The sequence below is a fragment of the Crocuta crocuta genome, unplaced genomic scaffold, assembly GCF_008692635.1.
Source record: "Crocuta crocuta isolate KB4526 unplaced genomic scaffold, BGI_CrCroc_1.0 scaffold698, whole genome shotgun sequence".
In the NCBI taxonomy this organism is placed as follows: domain Eukaryota; kingdom Metazoa; phylum Chordata; class Mammalia; order Carnivora; family Hyaenidae; genus Crocuta; species Crocuta crocuta.
In genome coordinates, this window is record NW_027530855.1 from 1,006,303 (window position 1) to 1,019,778 (window position 13,476).

General features: G+C 36.1%; 1 protein-coding gene across 7 annotated transcripts in view; it reads left to right on the forward strand.

Annotated features, from left to right (window-relative positions):
- The first annotated feature begins 6 nt into the window (after window positions 1–6).
- The window catches only part of NSD3 (nuclear receptor binding SET domain protein 3), a 113,164-nt gene continuing 99,694 nt past the window's right edge, over window positions 7–13,476 (forward strand). For 5 of the 7 annotated variants that reach the window (XM_077769494.1, XM_077769497.1, XM_077769498.1 and 2 more), the window contains exon 1: window positions 7–332. The gene's annotated coding sequence lies outside the window, so the exon portion shown is untranslated. Of the gene's footprint in view, window positions 333–11,946; window positions 12,086–13,476 lie in introns of all 7 variants that reach the window. The other 2 variants (XM_077769495.1, XM_077769496.1) reach the window with 1 other exon arrangement.

Sequence of the window (13,476 nt, forward strand, 5' to 3'; positions counted from 1 at the left end):
CCCCCAGCCACAGCCTTCTCTCTGGCAGCAGCGGCTGCGCGGCGACCCCCCATCCTTCCACCGCCCCTGGCCACCCCATCTCCCGCAGCCTTCCTCATCTTCGCTTCACGCCCGGCCTGGCCGGCCGCGGCCCTCCTCGGTGCCGGCAGCCATGGCAGAGGCGTCCGGCGCGAGGAAAATCTAGCCCGGGGATTTCATGCGGCCTAGCTCGGTTCCGTCTCCTTCCCCCGCAGCCCCGGCCGCTGCCCGCACCCCAGCCCCACTCCGGGCCTCCGTGTCTCTCCTGTGATCGTACTGACACGGCCGGGGGGTTAGAATGGAACAAACTGAAGGTAAAGTTAATGCTTCTGTGTGTGTATATTTGTGTGTGCTGGAAGGGAGGGTTGAGGAGGGAACGACGAGGAGGGAGCGACCTAGGGATGGGACCTGGGTAAAGAGAGAGAGGGTTATCAGGGATGGGAGGACAAGCTGGTGGCCAGAAAGGGTTCGAAGGGAGCCTAGTAGGAAGAGCAGAGGGCCGGGTGGGGGGTGTGGAGGAGATTGGGAGGTGGGGCAGGGGAGGCAGGATTGGGATAAGAGATGAGTGGCGCTGAGGTGGGAATTGGGAGTAGAGGTGGGNCAGGGAAAGAGAGGAAGAGTTTGGTTTGGAGATTAGAGACCTGGGTGAACTGAGAAATAGGTTTGGGGGTGCAGTGTGGAAACTAGAAGAGTCTGGGGGAAGGGGATAGAATTATATGGAGAAATGGGACATCAAGAGAGGAAACGAGGGAATGGGAGTAGAGGAAAAGGGATAAATTGTTTGAGACAGGATGCATAGGAAGATAGGACATAGACTCAAGGAAACTGGAAGACTTAGAATTGGTATAGGGAAGGAAATGAACTGAATGTTGAGAAGGATGAGAACTATCGACCAAGCATCACAGAGTGGGAGGGAAAGAAGGGGAAGGGGGCTGTTATAGGAAGGGGAAAGCCTTTTGTTCCTATATTTCTGTGTATTCTGGGCCTTTTCTTTCAAGGCAAGAGAATATAGAAGAAGCTAGAGGTTATAGTGTTGTGATTGTTGTGGAATGAAGAGGTGTGGGTTTTGCTGTTTTGAGGGCGGAGGAAATGTGTTAGTGTTATGGTATCAAGACAGCAGAGACATGGCCATAATTTGATGGTTTTGCTGAGGGAGTGAAGACTATTCAGATTTAAAGGGGGTAGGGGCAGCCATGTTTGCTGCCAGGCACTGCAGTGTAAATAAATTCCTTCTCTCCGACATCAGTGAATCTGGAAGGGGCCAGTTCAGATTGTCAGCCCCCTTTCTTTCTATTCATGAACTCTTCCCATACATCTTGTGGTAATTTAAAATTATTCACAACCACCAAAGGAGGTAGTGATGTTTTCCATCTTGTGTGTTTTGCTGCTCCCCCCACCCCCACCCCCTTTCCCTCTTCCTTCTGGTTGCAAACAAGGCATGCTAATGAACTGCAGTGTAAAATTAACCCTTTTTATAAAGTTGAAACTGTATTTTTACTAGGTGAAGGAATCGTTGCCATCATATTTCAAACGTGATCATCAGAAGTCTTAAATGTTGAAAATTCATTTGTCTTAGAAGCTTCAGAAGCAGTCAACATGTTTTCTGAAATTCTTTAAGTAAACAAGGAAATTGCATTGGTTATTTTTCTTGGGCTTGTGTTCTTGGCAGAGCACTGTGTGGGGGTGAGAAGGGGTAGAAAGATCTGCTTGTAGTAGATTATGTTCTTGCTGTATTTTGAATGTTGGAAAATTAGAAATAGGGTATTTAAAAATGATGTTTCTGATAGTTCATGCTTATAGGTGATGAGTGTGTTAAGAAGTGGTTTTGTTTTTGTGTGTTTTTTTTTTAATACACTCTGTCTCCTCCATCCCTTCCCTTTGCTTTCATGTGTATATAGCTTAGTACAGTCTCCAAATGCTAGTTCAGCACAGTGCAATGATCTATGAAGTAGGCATTTAGTTCTTAGAGCCTCAGTGAAGTTCCAGTTTTTTGGTTTTTTGGTGAGAACTTAAGATTACTCAGAAAAGCTACAATAACACTTTAATGTATTAAAATGTAACTGCTTCTGTAATTTGAAATGGTTACTCTTCCAAAGGTTTAAATCTTGAACAAACTTAGAGTAGATAAATTGTTAAGTGAAGCCTACTTTATTTTCACATTGAAAAGGGTTAAATGTATGTGTGTGGCGTTTTATTTTTGTTTTATAGTTGTAATGGGGATAATTCAAACTTTAATCCATCACATTGATTTTGAAACTATTCTCTCATACCACGAAGGTGTGTTAAAATTGTAATATGATGGGCTCAAACCGGTAGTACTACATAATTGATTTAATCTATCTTAATGCAGCATCCTTTCAGTTGTTGTATAAAAGTTTAGGATGTGTTCTGGAAAAATTAAATTGAATATTGTTAGAGTAGTACTTTATGAGAGTACTTTTAGTTTAAAGGCCAGATTCAAAACTTGAGGTATTTTGATTTGATGATATTCAGCCTGAATTTTTAATGTTTATTTATTTTTGAGAGAGAGAGAGTGCTTGCAAGCAGGGGAGGAGCAGAGAGAGAGAGAGAGAGAGAGAGAGAGAGAGAGACAGAATCCGAAGCAGGCTCCAGACTCTGAGCTGTCAGCACAGAGCCCGATGTGGGGCTGGAACTCGTGAACCGCTGGGATCGCTGGGATTGTAAACTGAGCTGAGGTTGGCCACTTAACGGACTGAGCCACACAGGCTTTTTGGAATTAATTTTTATGGAGATTTCATTTTTATATCTTCCACTCAATTGACATGTTATTTGTAATTAATTGGTAATATTGTGTGCATGAACTATCAGTGCTGTAAATTTAGGAAAATGAGAAATTCATCTATATTGAAAGAAGAAAAAACTCCTGTTAGAAGCTTGAATTACTTTTTTAAAAATGTATTCGTATATATTCAGCATTTTGTCAAGATCAGGGTCCTCTGACTAGCTGTAATGAATATTCTGGCTCTTTTGGATAGGTATCCACATAACGAAGAAGGGTATTCTAGTTAGATGATAATTAATTAAAACCCAGACTTTGCTCTTATTACCGTATCCGTCAGCCCACCTGCTACCTGTGATAGCTGTTTTTTTAAACAATACTAAATACGCTCTTTCTTATGCTAATCAGATTGATTGAATTTTGGGTAAAGGAAATAGGTTGCCTTTGAGATTGGTCATCCTTGAGTGAATTGTCAAATCTGTTTCTAAAGACGCTCAGTTTTCTGAAGTTTATAATATTTATAATTATAGCAAAGCTGCTAATAGTTAGTTGTCGTCTTACAGTATGTTATGCTAAATGCCTTAACATATATAATTTCCTTTTATCTTCCCAACAGTTGCATGATGTTAGTACTATCAACTCCTTTTTACAGATGGAGAAATTAAGGTTAAGTATCTTAACAGCACACAGATGGTAACTAGCAAAGCCAGTATTTGAATCCAGAACCTGGATCAGCAGATCTTCTAGTTTCTAAAAATTTTATAAAGATAAAAAAATTATAAAGATAATATATGTTCATTATTTAATTTTTTTTCAAATATTGTAAAAGGCTAAGAGGTATATTTAAAAAAAAAGTTAACACCCCATTTCCCCCGATAACCATTTTGAAGTTTCTTCTGAGTCCTAGAAAATATCAGTACATGTTTATATCTGTCTTAAAATACATACAAAATGGGTCATACTGTCTGTTTTTGCTATTGTGGTGTGGGTTTTTTTGTCTTTTGTTTTTGTTGCTCTTGTGTTTTAATAGGCTACCTGGAACATCCTTTTAAATTAGCACATATTTGGGGCGCCTGGATGGCTCTTTCAGTTAAGTATCGACTTGGGCTCAGGTCATGATCTCACTGTTCCCAATTTCGAGCCCCACATCACACTCTGTGCTGACACCTCAGACCCTGGTTCCTGTTTGGATTCTGTGTCTCCCTCTGTTTCTGCCCCTCCCCCACTCATGTTCTGTCTCTCTCTTGAAAAATGAAACATTAAAAAAATTATTTTTTAAAAATTTTAACATTTTTTATGTATTTTTGAGACAAAGAGAGACAGAATGAGCGGGGGAGCTGTCAACTCAGAGCCTGATGTGGGGCTTGAACTCATGAACTGTGAGATCATGGCCTGAGCCGAAGTTGGACGCTTAATCAACTGAGCTACCCAGGCACCCCTAAAAATTTTTTAAAAACAAATTAGCACATATTTGATCTACAAGTGTTTTTAATTTTTTTAATGTTTTATTTATTTATTGAGACAGAGAGCATGAGCAGGGAGGGGCAGAGAGAGAGGGAGACAGGAAGAATCCTAAGCAGGCTTCAGGCTCTGAGCTGTCAGCACAGAACCCAATGCTGGGCTCACACATGCAAACTGTGAGATCATGACCTGAGCCAAAGTTGGACACTTACTAACAGACTGAGCCACCCAGGGACCCCTAGAACCTTTTTTTTTTTTTTTTCAAGGTCATATAGTATTCCATTGTTTGGAATATTGATTAACCTTAGGATGTTAACTATTTTTTCTATTGTAAGTAGTATAGCAGGTCCTGAATTAAGTACCTAACAGCCAATTGAAATGGAAGAGATATAATCCACTACTTTATTTTTATGAGAGAGAAAACAGAAGCCTAAGGAAGTTAAGTTCCTTTGGTGACAGATCTGTTACCTGGCTCTTTATACTATACCAGATTACTTCATTTATTATGAAGGCATTTGAACTCTCTGTAAAAGCTCAAGGTGAGGGGGAATATTCAAGGTTAGGCACATTTAATATAATGAGTGCAAGAGGATTAATGCAAAAGATCTTGGTTTTTTTCTTTTTTTTCATACTTTGTCCACTATGTTATACATATAGTATATGCACAAAATATTTTTACGTGCATAAATGCTGTCTAAGGGCCTTAGAGTTTGTGTTTTGGGTAATGAAATTGTTTTGGCAGAATTTTTCCTGTTTTAATAAAATTACCAGTGAAATAAAATAGCAATTAAATGAAAAAATAAGAGGTCCATCATGGTCCTATAAAGGAACTTGGAAAGAAATTTGAGGCGCTAGTAAGTTTTTAAAAATGAGCTAAGAAATAGCTCATTGAAAACGAGTTTTAAAAGATCTTAGCAGGCACCACTGATTATTTTTAATTATTTTTGTCAAGAAGAAAATAAATTACCGTGGATACTTATTCATTGGGTTCTTTTGAGACAAAGTCAGTTTTAGACACTTAAAATGATCAAAGCCTTAAAAACATTTAGAATTTGGTATCTATAAAATTTGTTTCTTGATGCAATGCTGTTTTTAGTTTTTCTTAAAAAAATAAAGCCTGTTATTTCTTGAAAGAGCAACTTAGATGACTTATTCCTTTGTTAATAAACAACATATCCAGCATTTGAGTTTTTAAATGAATGGTCACCTTTATTTCTGCAGGCTTCATCTTTTTATAAATGTTAATAAAGATAAATTTAAGAAATTGATTATACTGCAACTACCTAACACATTTTTAAAAAGCTTACAGAATTTTAGTTTACTTTTTTATTATTGACTTTACTAAGTACTTAATAAGTACTTTCAAACACTTCATATTATGTTGTGCCTGCACAGTGTGGCATAAAATGAAGGTAAAAGGCATATTTAAAATTTTGTGAATTTAGAGAACGTTCAGTTCTTACTACATGGAACTGTGTTGTTACTCCTAAAATATATCTGCCTATTGATGAGATTTTGAATTTGAAAAGCTCTTTGAAAAATGATTCTTGACTTATTTTTTAAGATGTGGATCTGTGTCATCACTGATCTACAATGATAACTTTTTTTATTAGGTCCTTTTTTCATGTAAATTTAGAGCTCCGTTGAGGAGAAAGTGAAGAGAAAATGAGGAAATTTTATATAGTTCACAGTTTAACTGTATAAATGTATGAATTTATTATCTAGTAGTACTTTGCCTTATGAGATCTTCTGAGATATTTGAATTCCTACACGATAACTGGACTTTTTAAACTGTGAAGTTGGAAAGCATAAAAATTATTTAACCCAAATTTAAAGATGGGAAGACTGAGATTTCAGGAAATCTGCAGGCCGAGTAGATTGACCTGTTATGAAGAATAAGATTTTCAGAGTTCTATCTGATTATTTAAAATTTTTTTTGTAGGGATGCCTGGCTGGCTCAGTCGGTAGAGCACGTGATTCTCGATCTTGGGGTCGTGAGTTCTAGCCACATTGAGTGTGGACCTTACTTTAAAAAAAAAAAAAAAGGGGGCGCCTGGGTGGCTTAGTCGGTTAAGCGTCCGACTTTTGCTTAGGTCATGATCTCTCTCTCTCTCCTAGAAATAAATAAAAATATTTAAAAAAAAAGACTTTTTAAAAAATATGTGTTTCTTGGCTTTTTCTTCATAACTTGCATTATCCTTACTTTAGGAGATAAATATTAAATAACAATATTTTTCTACAATAGGACATGCTTTTTAAATTTTGTATGATGCATATACATACATCTTGTACATAAATGGATATTTTAAATTTAAGAAATGTATGTATTCCTGGGATTTTGTGTGTCATACAAAGCTTAGTTTATCAAATTGATTTGAGATTAAGAAGTCTTGTATGGAGGCTTGCCTTTATCTAGTGGCATTTTGATATAGCCAAGACAATATTGTGTCTGTTGAGTCTTGTGTAACTAATATTTCTTAGTTATAGAGTCTTAAGTAAACCAGACATTTAAACACAGATGCACAAAACACCTTTAAAAAGAAACATTTTTTAAACTTTTAAGTTCTGAAATATGACATATAAAGAAAAAAGCACAAAATCTAAGTGTACAGGATGCCTTGGTGGCTCAGTTGGTTGAGTGTCTGACTTTGGTTTTGGCTCAGGTCATGATCTCACAGTTCGTGAGTTTGAGCCCCACATCTGGCTCTGTGCTGACGGTGCAGAACCTGCTTGGGACTCTCTTGCTCTCTCCCCGCCTCTCTCTGTCCCTCCCATTCTCTCTTTCTCTCAAATAAATAAACCTAAAAGATTTTTAAAATCCCTAAATGTACAATATAAGCAAATAATTAGAAAGTAAACATCATGTAGTTACTACCCAGGTAATAAACCCTTCAAGAAAAGCTACAGGAACGCCGCCTGGGTGGCTCAGTCGGTTAAGTGTCCAACATCGGCTCAGGTCAGGATCTCACAGTTCGTGGGTTCCAACCCCGCGTTGGGCTCTGTGCTGACAGCCAGCTCAGAGCCTGGAGCCTGTTTTTGATTCTGTGTCTCCCTCTCTCTCTGACCCTCCCCTGCTCACACTATCTCTCTCTCTCAGAAATAAATAAAACATTTTTAAAAATTAAGAAAAAAAAAGTAAAGAAAAGCTACAGAGACCGACCGCTTCATTGGTTTAGCTGGTATTGCCTTGATGATAGTTGGACTTTTGGGATAAGAGTATGCTGAAAGTAACCTGTAAAATTAATAATGAGGGGTCAGAAAATGTAAAAATTGAATTACCAGTTATTGTTATTATCAAAAGTGTTATCTAGACAATTAAAAACAAACACATTTCCTAGCAGTGTAGTCATTTAGTGATTTGAAATCTTAGTGCTATATAATGAATGTGAAACAAAAAATTTTAATGCGAAATTCTATAAGAATCATGCGATTTTTTTATACAAAGTGGTTTTTTCAGAGTTCCTCTCTGTTACAGTTTTTGGTAGAATTTAATGACTACTGATTTTAGATTAATGTACAAACTCTAGCAATGATTTTTGCTTAGAAAATATCAAATTTGAGCCTATTAATAATATTCTTAGTATCTTATTTTATAAAAACAGCTTTGACTCTCTTGCTTTTATGTTAATGTAACCATTCAAGAAGTATTAACTTGAGAAGTAATCAGTAGTGACAATCTATTTTGACACTTCATCCTTGATACCTTTTGATTCTTACCTTTTCTGTATTTTGTCTCAATGAATCAACATTTTTGAAACTGAAGAAACTTGAGGGTGCTTCTCTGTCTTAGCAGACCATTTTCTTATATGTTTGGAAGTGTTAAATGTTGATTTTTGAGAATTTTGATAGCAGAAAAAATCGAATTCTTTTCCTTTCTGACTACCTGTTGAGTAGTCTATTTGTATAAAATTCTGCAATGTGGACTTTGAAAAAGATATTTTTGTAACATATCTACGTACATGAAGTAAAGCCTTTATTTAGTTATTGTAATTTTGTCACTTTTAAGCTTTTTTAAAAATGATTTCTGCAGGATCCAAATATATTAGCACATAGTATTTCATATTTGATTGTGATGAGAAACTATTTGCTGTGCTTTACCATACCCTTGAATTCCTTCCTGCAATCCTGTAGAATGTTCTTTTTTATTCTGGCTAATTTTCCCCCAGCAAAGATGATAAATAATTATTTTCAATCTTGAAATGAACATACATGTTGAGTTTTCCTAGATGTGGAAGCAAGCATGACTTGACATAGTAATGTTTTAAGCCTAGATTAGGTAATTTGGCTTTGTGTATAAAGTAGAGTTAATATGCTTTTAGCCAGCTCATGGTTTATGTGTTATCATCTGTAAAATTAAACATGGATCATTAGACTTTATTTTATTGGGCTTAGTCGGTTAAGTGTACAGTTTTGGCTCAGGTCATGATCTGATCTTACAGTTCGTGGGTTCAAGCCCTGCATCTGGTTCTGTGCTGGCAGCTCAGAGCCTAGAGCCTGTTTCAGATTCTGTCTCCCTCTCTCTCTGCCCCTCCCCCGCTCATTCTCTGTCTCTCTCTGTCTGAAAATTTAATAAAAACTATAAAAAAAAGAATTTATTTTATTGGGGATAGGATTAGTTAAGGTTTTAAAATACTGAGGTTAATTTATTAAGTTATTGCATACATATACATACATGCACACACATAATACTCATGAGAATGCTGATGGCCCTGTTTTTATTTTTTAATGGAAAATTTGTACTTTTCAAAGTGGCTACTAGTTTAAAAGTTATGTGTTTAAGTTATGAAAGAATTTTTTATTGTAGAGAAATTAAAAACTGGTAAGATATGGAGAAGATTAAGATCACTTGAAATTCTGCCAGTTGGAAGTAACTCTTGACATTTTGTTCTATATCTTTCCAGTGTTTTCTCTTATGCATCTATGTATTCTTTTTTAACAAACAGCAGTTGTACATTAACATTATTTTGGTAACATGGTTTATTGTGAAATTAATTTCTGAGAATGTGATTTTTTAAATTGATAAATACTTTCACTGTATGAGTGTGCCATATCTGTTTACCATTCTTCTGTTGATAGTATTTTAGATAGTTTGCAGTTTTTGGATATTATGACTTGATGAACATCCTTGTACATTAAAAAACAAAAAACTTTTATGACTGTGATTATTTCATTAGAACAAATTCCTAGAAGTAGAATTATGTAACAGATAATATTTCAAAGGCTTTTAACACGTATTGCCAGTTTGTTCTCCAGAAAAGTTTTTTTAAGTAACAGTTTTGTTGAGAAATAATTCACATACCATACAATTCACCCACTTAAAGTATACAATGCAGCATTTTTTAGTATATTCGTAGAATTGTGCAGTCATCACCACAATTTTAGAGCATTTCCAGAAATTTTTGAGCTAGTTTAAACTCCCAGCAATACCAGAAAGGCTTTGTTAAGTTTGTGGTTTTTAAAATGTAGTGCAAATATACAACAACACAACGGTTGTGTGATACATATTTCTTCTTTATGATCACCATTTTTAAAATTTTATTTCTAACTTTTTAAAAAAATGTTTAGTTTTGAGAGAGAGAGCAGGCGAGCAGAGGAGGGACAGAGAGAGGGAGACCGAGGATCTGAAGCAAGTGTCATGCTCTTAGCACAGAACCCAATGCAGGGCTCTAACGCATGAACTTTGAGATCATGACCTGAGCTGGCTTAACAGACTGAGCCACCCAGGCATCCCCAAATTTTAGTTCTAGCTTTATTGAGATATAATTGAGTGATACATGCTTTACATCCATTTATGAGTGAGTTTAGAAAGTCATTGGTGAAGATGCTCATATTCTATGTTAAGAAAACCTGACACATAGAGTTTAAGTTTATGGACCAAAGTATGTAGCAAATTTTTTAAAAATTATAAGATCATTTTGTTCGGTCAAGATGCCTTTATTGAGAGAGTGTTGTATGTGGTTTAAAATATGTTTCTTTTCATTAAAATTTGGAAACATTTTATTTTAGAAAATGTCTATGAAAAGTGTGTTATACCTGCATAATTAACTATAGCAAACTTGTCACACTAAAGAAAGTATGGTTTTCTTTTTATTAAGAGAGGTTTGCTTTGTTCTCAGTGACCTTCACCCTGAACTGTCATTCTGTTTGCTTTAAGCCATTTAACAAAACATCCTTTTTCCCCCAACACAGTGGGCGGTGGAGTGTAGGGTAAGAGTCCCCCTTAACAACTGAGGCTCAGTGTTGTCATCTCTGGAGATGAAAATGACTACTTTTTGGAGTTATAGTGATCCAAATTAGAATTGCTAGAGTGTACCTGGAACTGTACCAGGCATATAGCTGATAATTAATGACTTTAAAAAAAATGTTTATTTTGAGAGAGGGACAGAACGCGAGTAGGGAGAGACAAAGAGAGGGACACATAGAATCTGAAGCAGGCTCCAGGCTCCGAGCTATCATCACAGAGCCTGATGCGGGTCTTGAACCCATGAACCACGAGATGATGACCGGAGCCCAGGTTGGAGGCTTAACCAACTGAGCCACTCAGACACCCCAATGGCTTTTTAAAAAATATATAATAAAAGTAACATTTGCAAAATGAACTAGCCTTTAGTCCCATGTTTAATAGATAAAGAAATGAATTCAGTTGGCATAAACTCAGTTTCATAGAAGTTAAAAGTGAATGTTAACTAATGCTTGAATACAATCTTTGCATGGGTTATATGAGTGTTTCCCAGTTGTAAGAATTCATGCTAGTACAAGTACGAACATGAAGTTAACTTTCCAGTCCAAATTTACTTCCACTGTTGTTATTACAACAGCATGATGGCTATAGCTTCACCAACGCTTAGTGTTCTGATTCAGCAAATAGCTTATAGTGTAAAATTTGAGTATATGGTATGAAGTGCCTTATATTCTAACTTCTATTGCTTATTTTGAAATGGAATGTTGAATACAATTGATCCTAAAATACTAAAGTGATAAACCTGATGAGCCAAAAACCAAACACTGGCCTTTATAGGAAAGATAAACTTAGTAAATTACTATTTTAGATACTACAATAAATTACTTGGTATTTTAAAAACCACATATCAGTTCTGTGATACATTCTCTTTTTGTCGTGCTGTGGGGAATGGAGAATACCAGGTAAAGTCAAATTTGCGCATTTGCAAAATTTTAAGAACCAATCTCAAATCGTTTTACTATAACTTAAAAGTTTGTTGGTGAAAGAGTTAGGAAAATATGTGGTTGGACTTGTTAGTTTACTAGGTTTCATAGTGCATGGAGCAAGATGACTTTTAGGAGTTACTTATTTTGTAGTAATTTTCAGTGTGAGTCAATATCCTTGATGGAAGGGACTGGAAAATAATTTAAATTTTCTTCCAAGTGGTAATACCATGTCTGCTGTGCTGGGTGTGGTCAAGAACAAAGTGAAGACAGTTGAGGTTAAACTGTTACTTAGAGAATTTTGTAGAAAGAAATATGGGGCTGATGTTACCCCCTAAAATTTTATTTATGTAAGTAGATTTTGGTTGTCAATTTCATATAATTGTTTGCTCTTTCAAATAATGAACATGTTTATGTAATGTTAATATGTTAGGTAAGACCTTAAAGTTAATTTTTTTTAACCACATATATTCCTGTCAGAATGAAAATCCAAACCCTACATCTATTTATTGATAACTAGGAGGAATCACAGCCCATTTTCCTATTGTTTGGGGTCTTTTCAGGTTATCTGGATCATCTGATTTTTAACCTCCACTATGAGCTATACACAAAAGCTTCAAGATGCTGTATCCCTCAGAATTCATGCACCTAAGTGAATCAGAGCTAAAATTCAAGTCTCATTACTGAAGGACCAGTGTCAGAGTATGTTTTTGCTTATCCCCAGATTTTTCTCAGTCTGACTTATTCTAGTATATAGATCTGATTACTAAACTTCCTCTTATGTAACTTCTTTTTGGCTTCATAATACTATTCACCCATTCTTTTAAAAAGTTTATGATTGGGGCGCCTGGGTGGCTCAGTTGGTTGAACATCTGACTCTTGATTTTGGCTCAGGTCATGATCTTACAGTTTGTGAATTAGAGCCCCACATCAGGATCTGCCCTGACTGTGGAGTTTGCTTGGGACTCTCTCTCTTCCTGTCTTTCTGACCCTTCCCTGCTTGCTGTCTCTCTTTCTCTCAAAATAAATAAACATTAAAAAATAAAGTTTATGATTAACCTTACTTTGTATAAGCTCTTTTGTTTAGCTCAAATATGAAAAATAATTTTTTTGGAAAATAATTTATATCAGCCCTGCCCAATAGAATTTTCTGCAATGATGAAAATGCTTTATAGCTGTGTTGTCTAACATGGCAGCCTCTAGCCTCATATGTGTATTGAACATTTAGGATGTGGCTAATATACCTGAGAAATTGTATTTAATTTTAATTTGTTTAAAATTAAATAGCCACATGTGTCTAGCACAGGTTTAGATGTTCTTTTATTTATTTTTTTTAACATTTAAAAAAAATTTTTTAAAGTTTATTTATTGTGAGAGAATGGAAGAGAGACAGAATTCCAGGCAGGTTCTGCACTGTTAGTACAGAGCCCATTGCGGGGCTTGAACTCCCGAGCCCTGAGATCAAGACCTGAGCTGAAACCAGTAGTTAGAGGCTTAACCAACTGAGCCACCCAGGTGCCCCCAGATTTAGATATTCTTAATAAAGGAAAGAATTAGGTAGAGGTGGACATATTTTTCACATTCTTTGCTCTTGCGATTACTTTATTTGTGTGTTTTTGTGGGATTGGGTTTTAAAATCTTTTTCCAAAATACTCACTGTTTTAGAAAGTGGATAAATCTAGTCATAGAAAACAACTTAGTAATAGCTGTTTGAAAGCTAAAGTGTTTTTAAAAATTCTTTTTAATTGATGCAACTAAGTGACTATAGACTGCCAACCAACAGAATAATTTTATTTCTGTAGTATTCTGGAATAGTTACAGTTAACTAATAACTCAAGCTTGAACTTTTCATATTACATGGAATGCTTGATTAAATTATTTTTTTTTAATGTTTTATTTATTTTTGAGAGAGAGATAGAGACAGCATGAGCAGGGGAGGGTCAGAGAGAGAAGGAGACAAAGAATCCAAAGACGAGCTCCAGGCTCTGAGCTAGCTGTCAGCACTGAGGCCGACACGGGGCTCGAACCTACCAACCGTGAGATCATGACCTGAGCCGAAGTCGGACGCTTAACTGACTGAGCCACCCAGGGGC